This window comes from Cannabis sativa, chromosome 6, assembly GCF_029168945.1.
Source record: "Cannabis sativa cultivar Pink pepper isolate KNU-18-1 chromosome 6, ASM2916894v1, whole genome shotgun sequence".
Lineage (NCBI taxonomy): Eukaryota > Viridiplantae > Streptophyta > Magnoliopsida > Rosales > Cannabaceae > Cannabis > Cannabis sativa.
The window spans coordinates 19888217-19904958 of NC_083606.1; the positions used below are offsets into that span (position 1 = coordinate 19888217).

Consider the following 16742-nt stretch of genomic DNA (forward strand, 5'->3'; position numbering starts at 1 on the left):
GTCTAGCTTCAGGGTCCGATACACACCTTAAATAAGGCATGCTGAGTCCTCTTCGGTAGAGAATTTGATCCATCATTACATAACGATGAGCCTGATACTGAATCTTCCGAGACAGTGCCCTTTCTTGGGGCAACTCACCTTTTGTTATGTATTTTATGATGGGGACCATCCAGCTGGGTTCTTGCCCAACCGTTATTGTGGTCTCTTTTATTTTGATGCTTGGCTCTGCCAAGCGTTCCACTGGTACTACCCCCAACTCTTCGATTTTACTATCTGAGGCTAACTTAGCCAGACAGTCCGCGTGAGCGTTCTTTTCCCGGGGGATTCTTTCTATTTTGTAGTCCGTGAACTCATGGAGTAGCTCCCGGACTATTATTACGTACGCGGCCATTCGCTCGCCGCGTGTTTGGTATTCTCCTGATATCTGGTTTACGACCAGTTGGGAATCACTATAGACTTCCACTCTTTTGGCTCCTACGGCTTTTGCTAATTTCAGTCCTGCTATTAGGGCTTCATATTCGGCCTCATTGTTTGAAGCTGCGAAGTCGAACCGTAAGGCCGCCTGGAGCCGCAGTCCGGTTGGTGATATCATCGCCACTCCGGCTCCAAAACCATTTTCATTGGAGGCTCCGTCTAAAAATACTCTCCATGTGGGGATTGGCGGTACTGGCATATTCGCGGTAGCCTCGGCTTCGTTGCATTTAGTAATGAAGTCCGCCAAGGCTTGGCCTTTTATAGAAATTCGGGGTATGTAGTGCAAGTCAAATTAACTTAGGTCCATTGCCCACTTGAGGAGCCTTCCGGATGCTTCAGGTTTCCGGAGGACTTGCCGGAGCGGGTGGTTGGTCAGTATCTTGATCGGATGTGCTTGGAAGTATGACCTCAATTTCCTTGATGCCATCAGGAGGAAAAAAACTAGCTTTTCAATGATTGGGTACCTTGCTTCGGCTCCTATCATGCGCTTACTGACATAGTACACAAGATGCTAAGTTTTCTCTTCTTCCCGGACTAGGGCAGCACTGACCGCGTGTTCGGAGACAGCCAAATATAGAAATAGGTCTTCTCCGAGAACGGGTTTTGATAGGATAGGAGGCTTGGCCATGTGCTCTTTTAGTTTCTTGAATGCCTCCTCGCACTCGTCCGACCATTCAAACTTTTGACACTTCTTCAATATGTTGAAGAAGGGTATGCACTTGTCTGTGGACCGTGAGATGAAGCGGCTTAGGGCAGCTACCTTTTCGGTCCGGCTCTGCACATCTTTATGCTTTTTGGGGGATGGCATGCTCAGGAGAGCTTGGATTTTTTCTGGATTTGCCTCAATCCCCCTTTGACTGACGATGAAGCCCAGAAACTTTCCTGACTTGACCCCAAAGGTGCATTTCTTTGGGTTGAGCTTCATGCCGTATCTCCGGACCACTTCGAAGCATTCCTCTAAGTCGCTTGCATGGCTGTTGCATGCTTTGGACTTGACGAGCATGTCATCTACATAAACCTCCATATTTTGTCCCAGGAGGCCTTTGAACATCCGGTTGACCATTCTCTGGTAGGTTGCTCTGGCGTTTTTCAGTCCGAAGGGCATGACTAGGTAACAGTATACCCCCTTATCGGTCCTGAAGCTAGTGCACTCCTGGTCTGCCGTATGCATCTTTATTTGATTGTACCCAGCATAGGCGTCCATGAAGGATAGTAGTTTGAATCCAGAAGTGGCGTCTACCATCTGGTCGATCCTGGGCAGCGGGAAGCAGTCCTTCGGACAAGCTTTGTTTAGATCAGTGAAATCTATACAAACTCGCCAAGTTCCGTTCGGCTTGGGCACCAGGACCGGATTGGCTAGCCACTCCGGATAGTATACGTCGCGGATCATGCCGTTAGTTAAAAGTTTGTCCACCTCTTTCTCCAGAGCCTCGGCTTTCACCGAGTCGAGCGGGCGTCGCTTTTGCTGGACGGGGGGCATGTCCGGATTGACGTTGAGTACGTGGGTGATGACATGAGGGCTTATGCCAGTCATGTCTTCTTGGCGCCATGCAAAGATGTCGATGGCGCCCTTCAGTGTTTTTATTATTTTCTCTTTTTCCTCCGGATCTAGGTTCTTCCCCAGCCGGAGTATTTTGGTGGAGTTGAGGTCGCACACTGATAATTCCTCAACATCCTCCATCGGCTCCACAATTTTTTCGGACCCCACACGGGGGTCTAATTCATCTTCTTCAGCCACTTCTGGCTCAACTGATTCCCGGACCATTAGTACGGGCAGGTGGGTTGCGACATTGTAACATTGTCTTGCTTCCCCCTGGTTTCCCCTCACCGTCCCGATCCCGGATTCCTGGGTGGGGAACTTTAGGCACAGGTGCCGAATCGATGTGACTGCGCCAAAATCTACCAAGGCCGGTCGGCCTAGGATCGCGTTGTAAGCGGTCGGACAGTCCACCACCACGAAAGTGCAGTATTTAAATGTGCTTTGGGGGGTGTCCGGGCACAAGGTGACTGGGAGCCTTACTTTTCCCATTGGGATAAGTGTCGTCCCATTAAACCCTGTGAGTTGGGACCCACTGGGCGAGAGGTCTCGGTCTGTCAAGCCTATTGCGGTGAAGGCTTCCTTGAAGAGTAGGTTCACGGAACTTCCATTGTCAATTAAGACTCTGGCCACCACTTTATTCGCGATGGGGGTCTCTATGACCAATGGGTCATGATGAGGGAAGTGCACTGTCCTGGCGTCTTCTTCCGTGAACGTGATGGGTTGGTCCATCAGCCGGGGCCTTTGAGCTGGGAGTTGAGTAACCTCCCAAACCTCATTGTGTTTCACGGCCCCTGCGTATCGTTTAAGCTCCTTGCGAGTAGTTCCTCCGATATGGGGACCTCCGGAGATCATGGCTACCCTCCCATTAGGCCTGGGCGGCAGACCGGGGATGTGCTGGGCGTCGCCCGTGGGAGCAGCTGGAGCTAATGCTCCTGCTGTACTCCCCGGTGTTCCCTGAGGCACACCCACAGTTGCCTGGCCCGGATTAAGGTGGGGCAACCTATTTTTGATCCACTCGTAGAGGTGGCCTAACCGGATTAGGTTTTCAATCTCGTCATTGAGATTCTTGCATTCATTGGTGCTATGACCGATGTCGTTGTGGTACTCGCATCTTTTGCTCGGATCTCTCCGGGAGCTATCCTTGTACAACGGTTGTGGCCTCCGGTAGTGTGTATTTTGCCCAGTAGCAAAGTACACACGCTCTTGGGAGTCCGACAGTTCCATGTATTGAGTGTACTGGGAGGTGTACCCCCTTTTCTGGCGCTTCTCCCCCGTCCGGGTGCTACCTTTGGAGGACCTTTTACTCCTCGAACCCTGGGAAGGGCCTGCCAGGCTGGCAGCCGGAGCAGAGTGCGAAGGAGTTTGTCCATTCATTTCGGACGGGTTGCCGAAATGGGATGATGCTGGTGCCAAGGCCTGACCCTGACTATATCCGGGGGTAGCAGAGAATTGTATGCCACTTGTTTGTGGAGTTGCGGTCGGGGTAGTACCCGAGGGCGATACTCCGGGCATGTACCCTGCTATCCCGGTGGGGTAGTATCCTCCGTAAGCCACGATTTGGGCTTCTTCGAGGTTGATATATTTTTGGACTCTCTTCTGGAAGTCCTGAAGGCTAGCAGCTCCTTCTTGCTGTAGTTCATTCCAGAAAGGAGTCCCAGTGCGGATGCCTGCTTGGAGAAGCGCAAGCTGTTGTCTGTCGTCAACTTTCTTTGTTTTCGAGGCTTCCTCTCGGAACCTCTTTATATAATTCTTCAAGGTCTCGGTGGGAAGTTGCTTGATATTAGTCAAGGCACTGACCTCCAGGTTGACCTTTCTTGCGGCGACAAACTATCTCCGGAAGTTGGTCTGTAGCTTGTTCCAACAGCCCACGGATCTCGGTTCCAGTTTTTTGAACCATTCCTTCGCGGACCCACTTAGAGTAAGCGGGAAGCACAGACATTTGGCGTCATTGCTGACTCTCATGACCGTCATGACGCGGTTGAACCGTGACAAGTGGTCGCTAGGATCGGAGTTCCCGGTGTAAGCTGCCATTTCGGGCATCTTGAAGTTCTTAGGGAGTTCCACCTCGAGGATGTGCTTAGCACATGGCTCCCGGTCCTCGCTGTCTGAGTCGGAGTCGTCTCATTTCTGTCTCCGGGAGACTCGGGCAATGTCTTTTCGAAGTATGGCGAGTTTCGCCATAATTCCTTCATTTAACGTACCCGTGGAGACCGCGGGTCCGTATCTTTTTGGTCAAGGTGATCTCGGAGATCACCTTGGTTCCCATTGATTTGATTTCTCAGATCAACAGGAGGACACCTCTGTCCTCTTCTCCCTCTACCCCCGGGCTCTTGGTGCACGGAAACACTTTTTCGGTCCTCTCGATCCTGAGGGCCAAAGCTCCCTTTTTGGGGCTTGCCCCTCTGCGGACCTTTCCCTTTAGGGAAATCTGAGCGGACCTTTCGCGGATCCTGCGCCTTTTTCTTTCGCCCTGCGGTAGAGGTAGGGTTTTTTGTTTGGTTCCCTTCAGCAGGGTACCTTATAGGGCTAGGCTCCCTAGACTTCTGCTGTTGGGAGCCAGGCGAGGACGTCTCTGGCTCCTTGCTAAGTCTAGCAGTCATTGCCTTGGGGTGCACGTGAATGCCAGCCGCCTCCATGGCTTTTTGCATGGCCAGCATTACTTCTTGCATTTTCTGGTTTTGTGCTTTCTGAGCTTCGATCTCGGCTTCGTGATCGATAGCTTTTTGTCTGAGAAGCACCAATTCTGAGTAACTACCTTCGTCGTAGGCATACTCATCGAGGTTTCCCTCGTAGTCATCATCTGGAATTCCTTCTTCTTCCTCGGAACCCTCAGCTGCTCTTGAGGCTACATCTTCCTCATTCGGGTCTTGAGCATCTTCTAGAGGGCGAGGCTGACGAGTACTTCTAGTCTCCACCATGTTTGTGAAGTCAAGTGTTCGTTTACAGTAGCTTTCTTCAGCTCTCAATGAAAGCACCAAAATGTTGACCGAGATTTTCGGCAACTAATAAAATATTATAAAGTTAGTGAGCTGTAAGAAATTGAGAGAAGGATTTTTACGTGGTTGGGGCGTTAATGAGCCTTAGTCCACGAGTCTTTGTTATTTATGGATGTCTTTAATACAGAGAATGTATTTGGGGAGTGTTTCACTCTTATAAATACAGAGAATGTTCTTAGTGAGTATTTACTCTACTTGCTCATATGCAGCCCAAGATTCTCGATCCCATTTAATGAGCTTTGAGGGGGTATTTATAGTGTTTTTGGTGGGGTGATCCCCAGAATTATCCTTACAAGTGTATCTGTAATTATCCATAAAGTTGGGCATTCCCAATGAATATACCATGGGTAATGCATGGTCAAATCCCTAGGTGCTGTAGGGTTTTTATGTGGAATCTCCTTATTGCCTTTTGACTGATGTGACTCTTCACAGTGTAGCCGTCGCTAGACTTAAATGATCATTACTTTGTAGCTGCTGGTTGGAGGTTGTGCCGTCAGAATTTATTGCGTGTAGCAGTCCCAACACGCTTCTTCCCATGCGGCATTTAATGCGACTTGATTGCTCAGGAGAAACCTGACACCTCGCGGAGATACCTCAGCATTACCCGAGCTTCCGGGAGCATATGAGGGTTCCATAGGCCTTCTCCGGGAGCTACATCCTGGACGCTGCCTTACGGCACAAAGACTTAGCAGATTTTGTAACTTGCTTGATGCACGTGTCCTTGTCTGGTTGGTCCACGTACATTGGGCAAAATCAGGGACAACATTTATAAACTCCAAATATTATTTAATTAGAAAAAATAAACAGGACACAAAAAAAAAAAAAAATAGATAAACAATTTTTTTATGTATATTATTTATTTTCTAAAAAATTACTAAAAAATAAACATGACACACATAGAGTGATATAATAAACCTATGTGAATATTATTATTTTGTTTATTAAATTAATATGTTTAATTAATAGAAAATAAAATAAACACATATATACATACAAAATATTTTATATTATTGGTATGTTTATTATAATTGTAAACATAAAAATAGACATAGCTAATATCTATACTATACTAAAATAAATATACATTTTTTTTATTGTTTCTATATGCTCATTATTTTCTAATTAGTTAGTGAACGAATTTATCTATTAAAAAATAATTCTTACATAAAAAAATAAATAAACAAATATAACTTTATAAACTTCAAACATTATTTAATTAGAAAAAATAAAATATAAATTGTAGATAAGTATATATGCATATAATTTACCTAATGAACACAAAATTATTTATGAAAAAAATCAATATTGAGAATCATATATTTTACAATAAATAAAAATGTGATAATATATCAACAAAATATAAACAAAAAAAAATGCATACATTTATAACACAAATAATAATAATAAAAAATACAAATAAAAAAAAACACTTGTAAATAAATAAAAATAATAAAAAAAACTAATATTCTTTTTATAATTTTTATAAATATAAATGTTTAAAATTTGAGTATATTGTATTTGGATATAGTATGTATTTGATAATAGTTTTATAGGGAAGAATTAAATAGTCATTTAATCTAAATACAAACTTTCAATATTTATAATAATGGTTGATTTTTAAAATTATATAAAAATATAAAATAATTATTAATATATCATCATTCAATAACTATAATAATGAGTGATAATAAATTAAATAATCAAATACTTTAAATTAAAAATAATTTTCTTTATAATAGATAAAATGTATCATTATATGAAAAAAAAAATCATTCTGCACATATATTGTAATAAAATTATATAATGTATACTAAATTGCCCTAATCCGATCCAATATACACACTGATATAAAAAAATTAAGTTATAATTTCTTAAAATTCTAAAAAATGAAGAAATCTCAAACAACATAATGTCCAGCTATAGAAATTCCCTAATATTTTGTTGTGAATTTTCAAAGCCATTTGATTTTTTTGAGGCCACCATTCTGACAACTACATTCTCTTGTCTAGTTTTGACCATTAGCAATAAGTTGACATAATTGTCATCTTTTTTGTGGTTAGAATTTTTTTATCATATAATATGTTCATTTTCCTTCTTTCCATTCTTAGAATGTGGAAAATTCTATAAGCTTGATATTTAATCGTAACATCATGTCATCATCAACTAAATTCTCACAACTTATTCCATAAATGAAAAACAATTGAACATAAATTAAACTAGGAGTACAATAATAAGGAACTAGTCTTTTTTCTTTCTTTCTATTTTTAATATTAAAAAAATTAAGAAACATACCCGCATGGTTTCGTAATAAAGTAAATTTAGATTTTGTGTTAAAAAAATATGGCCATCCTCTATATATTATTAGATGACAATTTGTATCTTGTGTTTTAAAAGATTAAAGGGTTATTTGCGGCAAAATCTCCTAAAGTGGACAGGTTTTTGCAACTAACCTCCTAATCTAAAATTTTGGTGGTAAAACTACCTAAACCACTAGTCCGTTAGCAGTTAGCTTTTTCCATCCATTTTTGGCTGTTAAGTGCCAGATTGGAATGTCCACGTGTACACAGTGTACACGTGGCACAATTTTATTGATCCACGTAATTATAATTTAAAATTAAAATAAAAAAATTAATTATTTAAAATTAAAATATAAAATTAATTATTTTAAAAATTAAAAAAAAATCTTTTTCTTTAAAAATTAAAAAATTAAAAAAACAATTTAAAAAAAAATTAAAAAAACCTAAATACCCTAATTCCTCTTTCTCTTCCTCTTTCTCTTTCACCCTCTTTCTTCTTCTTCTTCCTCTATCTTCATTTGCAGACAAGACCACCACCACCACCCATGGAAACTCACCACCACCCATGGCAACCGAGAAAGACAACAAGCCCTCGAGATCATCATCTTGCTTGACCAAATAACGAAATTCTCACTCGCTCTTCTTCTTCTTCTTCAAGCTCGGAATCAAAATTCGTACGAGCCCTAATTATAATCCTCTCTGTCTCTATATTTAGTGGATCTGCTACTAAATTTTAGAGGCACACACACAGAAATCGGAACCCTAAAAAAATTTGAAAAAAAAAATAAACAAAAAAAAAACGTTTTTTGTTCAATGAGTGTATTTAACTTTATATTTTAGAGAACAAATCTTTTGTTGCAGGTGGGTGGGGAGTTGGAAGAAATTGCCAACACAGCCTCCACCTCTGGGTGGCGTCGAAGGGAGCAAGGTTGGTATCGCCACCGGAGAAAGGGCAGTTGGCCTGGCGTGTGGTGGCGAAGGTTGCGTCAATGTTGGCGAATCGGCTGATGAGAGTGGCCAGGTCGGAGCTTGGACTAAGGAGGTCTCGGTTGGCGTCGCTTTGGTTGGCGGTTGTTGAGTCTCTTCTTCCCAATGGTACCGGCCATAAAGGTCCCCCCAACTGAGCATGAAGAAGAAGAAGAAGGAGTAGGAGGAGGAGGCGGCAGTAGGGCAACGAGAGAGAGAGAGAGAACAAGACAATGAGGGATTAGGGTTTTTTTTAAAAAATTTATTTTTTTAAAATTGTTTTTTTAATTTTTAAAGAAAAAGAATTTTTTTTATTTTTTATTTTTAAAATAATTTTTTTTTATTTTTTTAAATATTTATTTACGTGGACCAATAAAATTGTGCCACGTGTATACTGTGTACACGTGGACATTCCAACCTGGCACTTAACAGCCAAAAATGGATGGAAAGGGCTAACTGCTAACGGACTAGTGGTTTAGGTAGTTTTACCACCAAAATTTTAGATTAGGGGGTTAGTTGTAAAAACCTGTCCACTTTAGGAGGTTTTGCCGCAAATAACCCAAAATTAAATGTTTGTTCGGTAATTATTAAAAAATTAATTTTTTAATTAATTAATTAAAAATCATGAAAAAACTACAAGATTTTGTTAAGTAAAATTTTAAAAAACAAAAAAAAAAATGATTCCCGAACAGGCCGTAAATATAATGATACACTAAGTTCGTTTTTTGGTCAAATATTTTAAGCCAAACCCAAAAAATTCTCTACCTATACTTCTTTAGCAACCAATTTTTGATATAATCTAACTATAATTTTTTTGACCAATATCAAACTTAGGATATAACTATGTTACATTTTGTAAAATATAAGGTATAAATTGTTATTTAACAGTAGTTTTAAACAAAACCTAATCATCCTACATTTCTCTTTCTAAAAAATACTAGTGAGGCTTTACGTGCTCCGCACGTGGATAGCATATAAGATGTAAAATATTGACATTATAATAATTTACTTCATAGTTATTTAAGGTGACAAAATTTTTAATGTTGCAACATGATTCATGTCAAGTTGTAATAGAACTCAAAAGATTGTTAAGGTGTTCCTAAGTTGTAGCCTATTTATTTACATATTCATTCCATCTAGTAGTGATGGAGCTTTCAAGAGTGGAAGCCTATAATATAGTTCCAACAAGGCCTATTTAGTATTTACATATGTATTCCATCATGGAACTTTCAAAATAATTTTCAAAAGAGTAACAAAAGAGCAATCTTATTTAGAAGAGATGCACACCCAAGCTTTCCACTGCATCTGATCTTCATTAGAAGCCTTGTGGTTGTTTCCAACTTCATGAGTAGCTTCATGTTTCTTCTCTTCATCGTGAGCTGTAACTTTGTGTTTCTTTTCAGGAAGAGTCACAAGTGGAGTTGGATTAGGATGGGAAGTTGAAGCATTAGAGATTAATTCTTCATTTGAGAGTGGAGTTGTATCAAGGAATGAAGTGATGTTGAATTTTCATCCTTCAGTGGAGTCTTATTTTATTGCCTTGATGTAAGCTAGTATCTCTTTGTTGTCATGGAGTTCGAGAAGTTCGTTAGAAATGCTGTCACTTGCCTATAAAATAAGAATTTAATTTATTAGTAAGAGAATGTTTAAAAGATTAAGCTGATTATTTTATCTAAGTAAAAAGATATTTGTGAATTGAGTGGAAAAACCTTAATTTTGGTATTCATCAGTGTTGTTGTATTACATGAGAACAATGTTTCTGCAATTTCCCCAAATACAGTTGCTGTAAGCCAGGCTGATGAATCAGTAAGTTCAACATCTATTCTGCATCTCTGCAAGACATAAGTGTTAGTAAAAATATAATTTAAAAATAAAAAAAAATTAAGAAAATGAGTAAGTTATTTAATTACCTAGGGACTGCTTTGAGTTCATTGTTTTTGCAATATAGACAGTGAAAAGTTTCCCTATATTCAGATTCAGTGATTCTGTTACAAAGGGGACATGCCATATACCAAAATGGTTGGGCATAATTTGTGACTTTAGCAATTGCTTTGACCCAGAAACTTGTTTGCTGAAATGGAAGATTGCATTGTAATATTATGTGATTGAGAAAATAATAAAAGAACAAAATGAAAATAATAAAAAAGGAGAAGTTAAAAGGAGTTTACCATGTTTAACATATCATGTATCTTCCTTATATCAGTAATTTGATCAGAAGAAGGAGGTGAAAGAGTTGTTGCAGGAAGAAGATATGCTTTTTGAGTGATCCTCTCATTGAGGATGCAATTGTTTCGAGTTATCCTAATTTTTAAAACATAAAAAAAACATACATTAGTAAGGTAATAGTGATTATATGAAAGCATTAGGAAAGCATATGATAGATTTATATCTTACTAGGTACGAAGATCTTTAGCAACTTCCAACTGAGGCTCAATTAAAAAGCAGCTTGAGTTTTTTGTGGATATTGACATGCCTACAAGATTAAATTTGTTTTAGAATAATTTGATATGGTTTTTTTTTGTTTAAAAAAGTAATAATTATTTGATTATCATTGTAGCAACCACTTTGAGTCGTGTTCCAATCATAATTGGTTTCTTATGAATGATGTTTGAGATTGCAGCGCATTCATTGTCAACAAAATTATTCCACATTGTAAGTGTAGCTATGTTAAACCTACAAAGTAAATAATAAAATTTAATAAAGTAATATATTAATATTATATATAATAAAAAAAAAATCTGAAATAATTTACTCATTATCCACAAGAACAAGTTCTTGAATTGTAGCTTCTCCATGACGATTGTGTATTTGACGTTTAGGACGAATGTCTATGACAACAGCCATCAAATTTAAGAAGAACCAAAATTATAATTAGTATAAGTGTATAATATTGTAAAAAAAGGGAGCTAAGCGTGGAAACTTACTAATTTCTTTAGATGGAAGATCAATATACTGTTGTATATTACTTAGAGGCACAAAGTTGTAAGTAGACATCAACAGATCATTATAATTTTCTTGAAGTTCTTTAATTTTAGCTTTTCCAGTTATGACCCATTGGAGATCTCCATTTTTTTGTAGTCCAGTTTGCAATCTTTGACATTGGCATTAGAAATTGCGTATGCTTTTGTCATGTGCAATGTCTAATGCAGGGCTTGAATATCATCTTGGTAAATAGTTGCTTCGATATGGTTCCCTACAAAAATTATATATAATATAGGTCAATAAATATTAATAGAACTAAAATAAAAATATATTAATTGATTTTTACCTGTGGATCAATTAGAAGCAAATTATGATATTTGATAGAATTTCTGGATAGGCGTGGAGGAGTTTTTTTAACTACAATTACTTTGGCTGTCCAATTAGTTTGACCCCTTGTGATATTAGGTATTAGTTGGTATTTGAGGTTATTGCTCTGTGGCCTAAATTTTCAAAAGAGTTAAAATATTATATGATGAAAGTAATTATTATGAGATGAAAAAAAAAAAAAATGCAGAGCATGCAAAATAAATGTGGGTGTAAAATTTACTTGGCTGAAATTATTAGTGAGAACTTAGCAACCTGTGAGAAATTTTTAAAAGTGTATATAATTTTTGTAATTTTTATATCTTGTTAAGAATGATACACTAAATAAGAAAATAGAAAATACTCCCAAATAATCAAGGTTGGAATCTATGAACTAAAACAGACAAATATTATAAATATTTAAATGGTGAAAGTAAAAGACAGCTAAAATTGTGACTGTTGAAAAATAAAGATGAACGATTAGATCTTTAAGTGTTCAAGCATCAATTCATCAATGAAAATAGAAAAATACTCAAAACCACATTAAAGTAAACTATACCATCTTTACTGCCTTGCCTTTCATTCATAATTCATCTCATTCTATTAGATTGGACACACATTTAAAATACTATATGAACGGATTAGTAAAGAATTTAACTTACATTGTCGTCATGTTGAAGTAGCTTAGATGAAAGTTTGTTCACTTTAATGGTGTCCAGAAGTGTGGAGTTCTTTTTTTTTTTTTCTTTTTACCTAAGCAAATCAGAAATTTAGATTAAACAATAGTATTTATATGTATATGTGTTATTTAAAAACTAAAAAAAAAAACATATTATTTGTCATTTGAATATGCTATAAGTACATGCATGTTGCCAAGTTGTAGTTTATAATAGTTTTGTATTACATGCTGGCTGACAAATGTATATTTTGTAATACATGTAAATTGACAAATGTCAATTTAAAAAAGAGAGAGAAAATGAGAAATGTAGTGAGCATTTAATTTTTTCATTAATTGAATTAGATATTATGTGTAAATAAATTGATCTTTAAAAATAGTACAAAAATAAAAGAAATATCATTATTACATTTTCATAGTATGCTATTTTCATACACCATTATTCAGGTCATATAACATTGTTCAGCTGTTTGGGCCCTAAAAGTAAACATCTATAAACCTTTATGAAAAAGAGAATAGTTCTCACTTAAAATCGTGTCTGATTGCTAAATTTTGAGTTCAAAAAAAGGCGGCTAGACCAATCCAACTACATCAATTCAAATGTTAAGCTTTCAACTCTACTCAACCATTTTTACAAAAGTAGAACATTATATATATTCCAAACACTAACATTATTATATAAAAAAAAACAAATACAATGTAATTGTTTATTAGCCAAAATTAATCTTTTTTTAAGCAAAAAATAAATAAAATAGCTAAAAAGCTTTAAAAGATTTTATTCTCAAAAGAAAAAAAAAAAGATAAAGATGTTTCATATCTTATGGTATGGTCACCGATTCTGTACTTAAATTCTCTCTAAATCTAACTCTAAAAAAAATACAAAAATCATTATATAATTATTTTTCCACTATAATATATACTATGATAAATAAATAAAATTAATTATTAATACCTAGAATAAAAGAAACCTACATTATAATGAAGCAAACAAGACTGATGCTTTCTCTAAATCAGAAAAAGAAAATTTCTGCCCTCAGCTTACCGGGGTTGCAGGCAGAGAAATTTTGTCGGATTTAGCCGACTTTCCCTCTTCATCATTTCCCATAGTCCAGTACCGACATGGATTGTTGGAAATCCAAAAATTTCTTGATAGATGAATCACACTATTATACAGATATTTTGAAGGCCAACCTAGTTTCCTACATCAAATGGTAGACATGTTAAATTGTAAGATCCTCTTCTTCGGAAGAACTTTCGATTATGTCACAAAATTGCTTCGAATGGTTGAAAAATATGGAAGAAAAAGTATCTATCATAGTATTGATTACTAAATTACCAAAATTAAAGAACAAAATTGACTACAAGACCATATCATTTGGGAAAAAACCTCCAAATGTTAAAAACTTTCTACAAAAGTATGAACTATGAACTATGAAGATCAGAAACTAATTTAGACCATAAATATTTAAGGAAAAAGAGACCATGAGATAGTTTTCGTTAGATAAGGTTAGAAATATATAAATACGATGCTAATCATGTTGAAAACCAGCAATTGAATCAAACACAAGTACTTAAAAAATGAATATTGTATTGAGAACTATCAGAGCACTACAGTACAGTCAGACACATAGAAAAGCAGAAGTTATATCCAAAATACAGATTAGCTAATCAAAGCTAAAAGCCTAGAAAAGAATTCATATCCACAATACAAGTTAAGTTATTCACAAAGACCATAAAAGTCATGGAACATGTTAGGCCAATATGGAAGAAAATTGATACCATTGTTAAGAAAAAGATAAATGAGAAATAGTCGTATATATATGTAATGAGATGGCATATGAAATCCTGTGTCCTCTTTATATGGGATGGATTCTTTAAGTCTTAACCTTTAGCCTTGAGCTCTGCAAGGCGCCTGGAGAGATTGTCTTCGTGGACCTTCTCAGTCTCCTTGGTAGGCACAGCGTGTGCCCCTGGCTGCGGCTGACCCACCGAGACCTCGAGGCTGTAATCATCAGCTACCTGTTGCATAAGGCTGTTGACCTCTCCTTCGGGAGTGGAAAACGAAGTGGACCCAGCCATGGCGCTCTCCATGAACTCGGCCTGCAATCCATCTGGAAATGAAGAAAGCAATTAAAGAAAAAAACAAACAAAAGTTATAAAATGAAAAAAATCCCTCAACTAAATGGTATATTTGGGACGAAGAGTGAAAGATTCGACAACAGTTGCGAAATCGGAAGGGGTAAGTGTTTTAATTTCATTTAAGATTAAAATTGATTGGAATTCGTTAACCTTAAAGCTTTTTATTTCAATATTTTAAATCATGTTTACAAAGACAAACCTGTTGATCCGATTGGGAGTAGTATTTTTGTATCCTATATCTTCATGTGGGTGGCGATGGTGGTGGTCGTGTGAACACTACCCCCTAAACTTCCCATCGTTGGCAGTGTGGAAGCCCTCATCGTGGTCTTTTTGGGAAGAAGAGGGTTTTGGAGGAGTGGAAACCCAATCTTGGGCATATAATTAACGGAGAAGAAAATTAATATAATAAAACAATATTATTCCCTTGAAAGGAAAAAAATAAATGAAGAATTAAAATAAGAAAGCTAGTAAAGTTTTATAATTTATTAACATAAATAAATAATTACACCTGTCACTGAATAGTTGACAGCTGTTATAAAGGTTTATAGATAAATAATTAAGAAGAAGGGATATTTTTGTAAATTGACTATGAAAAGCCCAAAGAACTATTCTCCTTTTTATAAAGGTTTATAGATGTCCTATGTTCAAGGCCCATCCCTCAATATAAAAGTTATAAATAATAAAAAAAAAAATACAATTTAGTAAATAACTTATATAATACAAATTGTCCAAAATAATATCTACTTTTATAATAATAAAAATATTATATAAAATTAATTTTATATTTATTTAGGTAATTATAAATTTTTTTTAAAACATGTATATATGTATAATTTGAGGTATTTATGCATTTTGTTACATTTGTTTCGCTGAATATTTTACACATCAAATAATAGAAAGAATTTATTCAATCACCATATATGAAAACAAATTGTAAATAAAAGTAAAATAGAGAAACTATATGTATTGATTTTTAAACTATGCGAGACTTTTCTAAAAAAAAATTATATCATCATGTTCAAAAGAAAAAGAGTGCAGTGTGAATTAACTCCCCCTCATTTAGGCCTTTGTGGAGATCTTCTAAACAATAAATTTCAATCTTGTATGTCGTCTTCTCAAATATTGATGTTTGTAATAACTTTGTGAATAAGTCTGCAATATTGACACTTAATTGAATATATTAGAGACCAATATGCATTCTCTTTAAATGTATAAAGAAGAATTTTGTGAAATGTATTTTAATTCTATCTCATTCAATATACTTTCCTTTTAATTGAACGATGTAATATTGACACTTAATTGAATATATTGGATACCAATTTGTATTCTCTTGAAACGTATAAAGAAGAATTTGGTGAAATGTATTTTAATTCTATCTCCTTCAATGTACCCTCCTTTTAATTGAACGATGCAAGTAGTATTATCTTCATAAAATACTGCTTGTGTTGATACTTCTTTATTGAGTGTAATCCATATGTTTCTCGAATATGTTATGTCAATAATCTCACTCCCACTCATTCTCTACTTGCTTCATAAAGTGCAAGTATGTTAGCATGATCTAAAGTTGCATCGTTAAAAACCTTGTCAGGAAAACCCAGTGGGACAAAACCTAAGCTAAGGAAAAAAGAGTGCAATATATATTTCATATTCATAATTATTTGCAAGTTGTCTCGTTAAAAACCTTACCAAGAAATTCAATGGGACAAAATCTAAACTAAGAAAAAAGAGTGCAACATGAATATGTCTCTCCCTGATGCACATATGATCCATAATTATTTTAGTGATAATATATCTCATAAGATTATTGATATCACTTTTAAAATATCACCGTATATTATCTATGATCATATATTTTTTATAACTCTTCTAGAGTATGTGTGAACTTCTAAATTATGGACGAAGGGTTCGTGGAACATCAATATTTATCTAACTTATTTAATCATTAATGCATGTGTATATACATTGTTGTTCATACAAAACTTTGAAATTTTAAGTAGATATAAACATAACACATTAATGATAATATAAATTTTCATTAGTGACAATGATGGTACTCCAAGACCATATTAATTTGAATTTCCATATTAAATGATCATATATCTATAATTTTTTATGCATATAAAGTACTTCAGGACTTCTCTACTAATGAACAAACTATATACATTTAATATTTCTATATATACAAAAAGAAATAAAAGTTTATTCTCCAGTCATTTATATAATCATAAACTCTTTAAGAGTCTATCACAACGTATAATTTACGAATTTACATACATAGACAACCATACGTATTTTTAAATAATAATTTACTTACATGTCTTTAATTTATACAAAGATTTTTTTTATATAGTGCGCGCGACTTTAAATTT

General features: G+C 35.7%; 1 long non-coding RNA gene across 6 annotated transcripts; it reads right to left on the reverse strand.

Annotated features, from left to right (window-relative positions):
- Positions 1 to 9289: 9289 nt before the first annotated feature.
- On the reverse strand, positions 9290 to 14756 carry LOC115725453 (uncharacterized). Of its 6 annotated transcripts, XR_009688319.1 has the most exons (13): positions 14573 to 14756; positions 14121 to 14345; positions 13277 to 13433; positions 12221 to 12311; positions 11542 to 11695; positions 11198 to 11466; positions 11026 to 11101; positions 10838 to 10946; positions 10668 to 10746; positions 10442 to 10574; positions 10184 to 10344; positions 9983 to 10105; positions 9290 to 9881 (listed from the first exon to the last, which is right to left on the reverse strand). It is a non-coding gene; the product is annotated as an uncharacterized LOC115725453 (long non-coding RNA). The 6 variants fall into 6 exon arrangements; XR_009688321.1 differs by lacking the exon at positions 10184 to 10344 and having other exon boundaries at positions 9291 to 9881; positions 10835 to 10946; positions 14573 to 14752; XR_009688316.1 differs by lacking the exon at positions 10184 to 10344 and having other exon boundaries at positions 9294 to 9881; positions 14573 to 14747.
- Positions 14757 to 16742: the final 1986 nt, after the last annotated feature.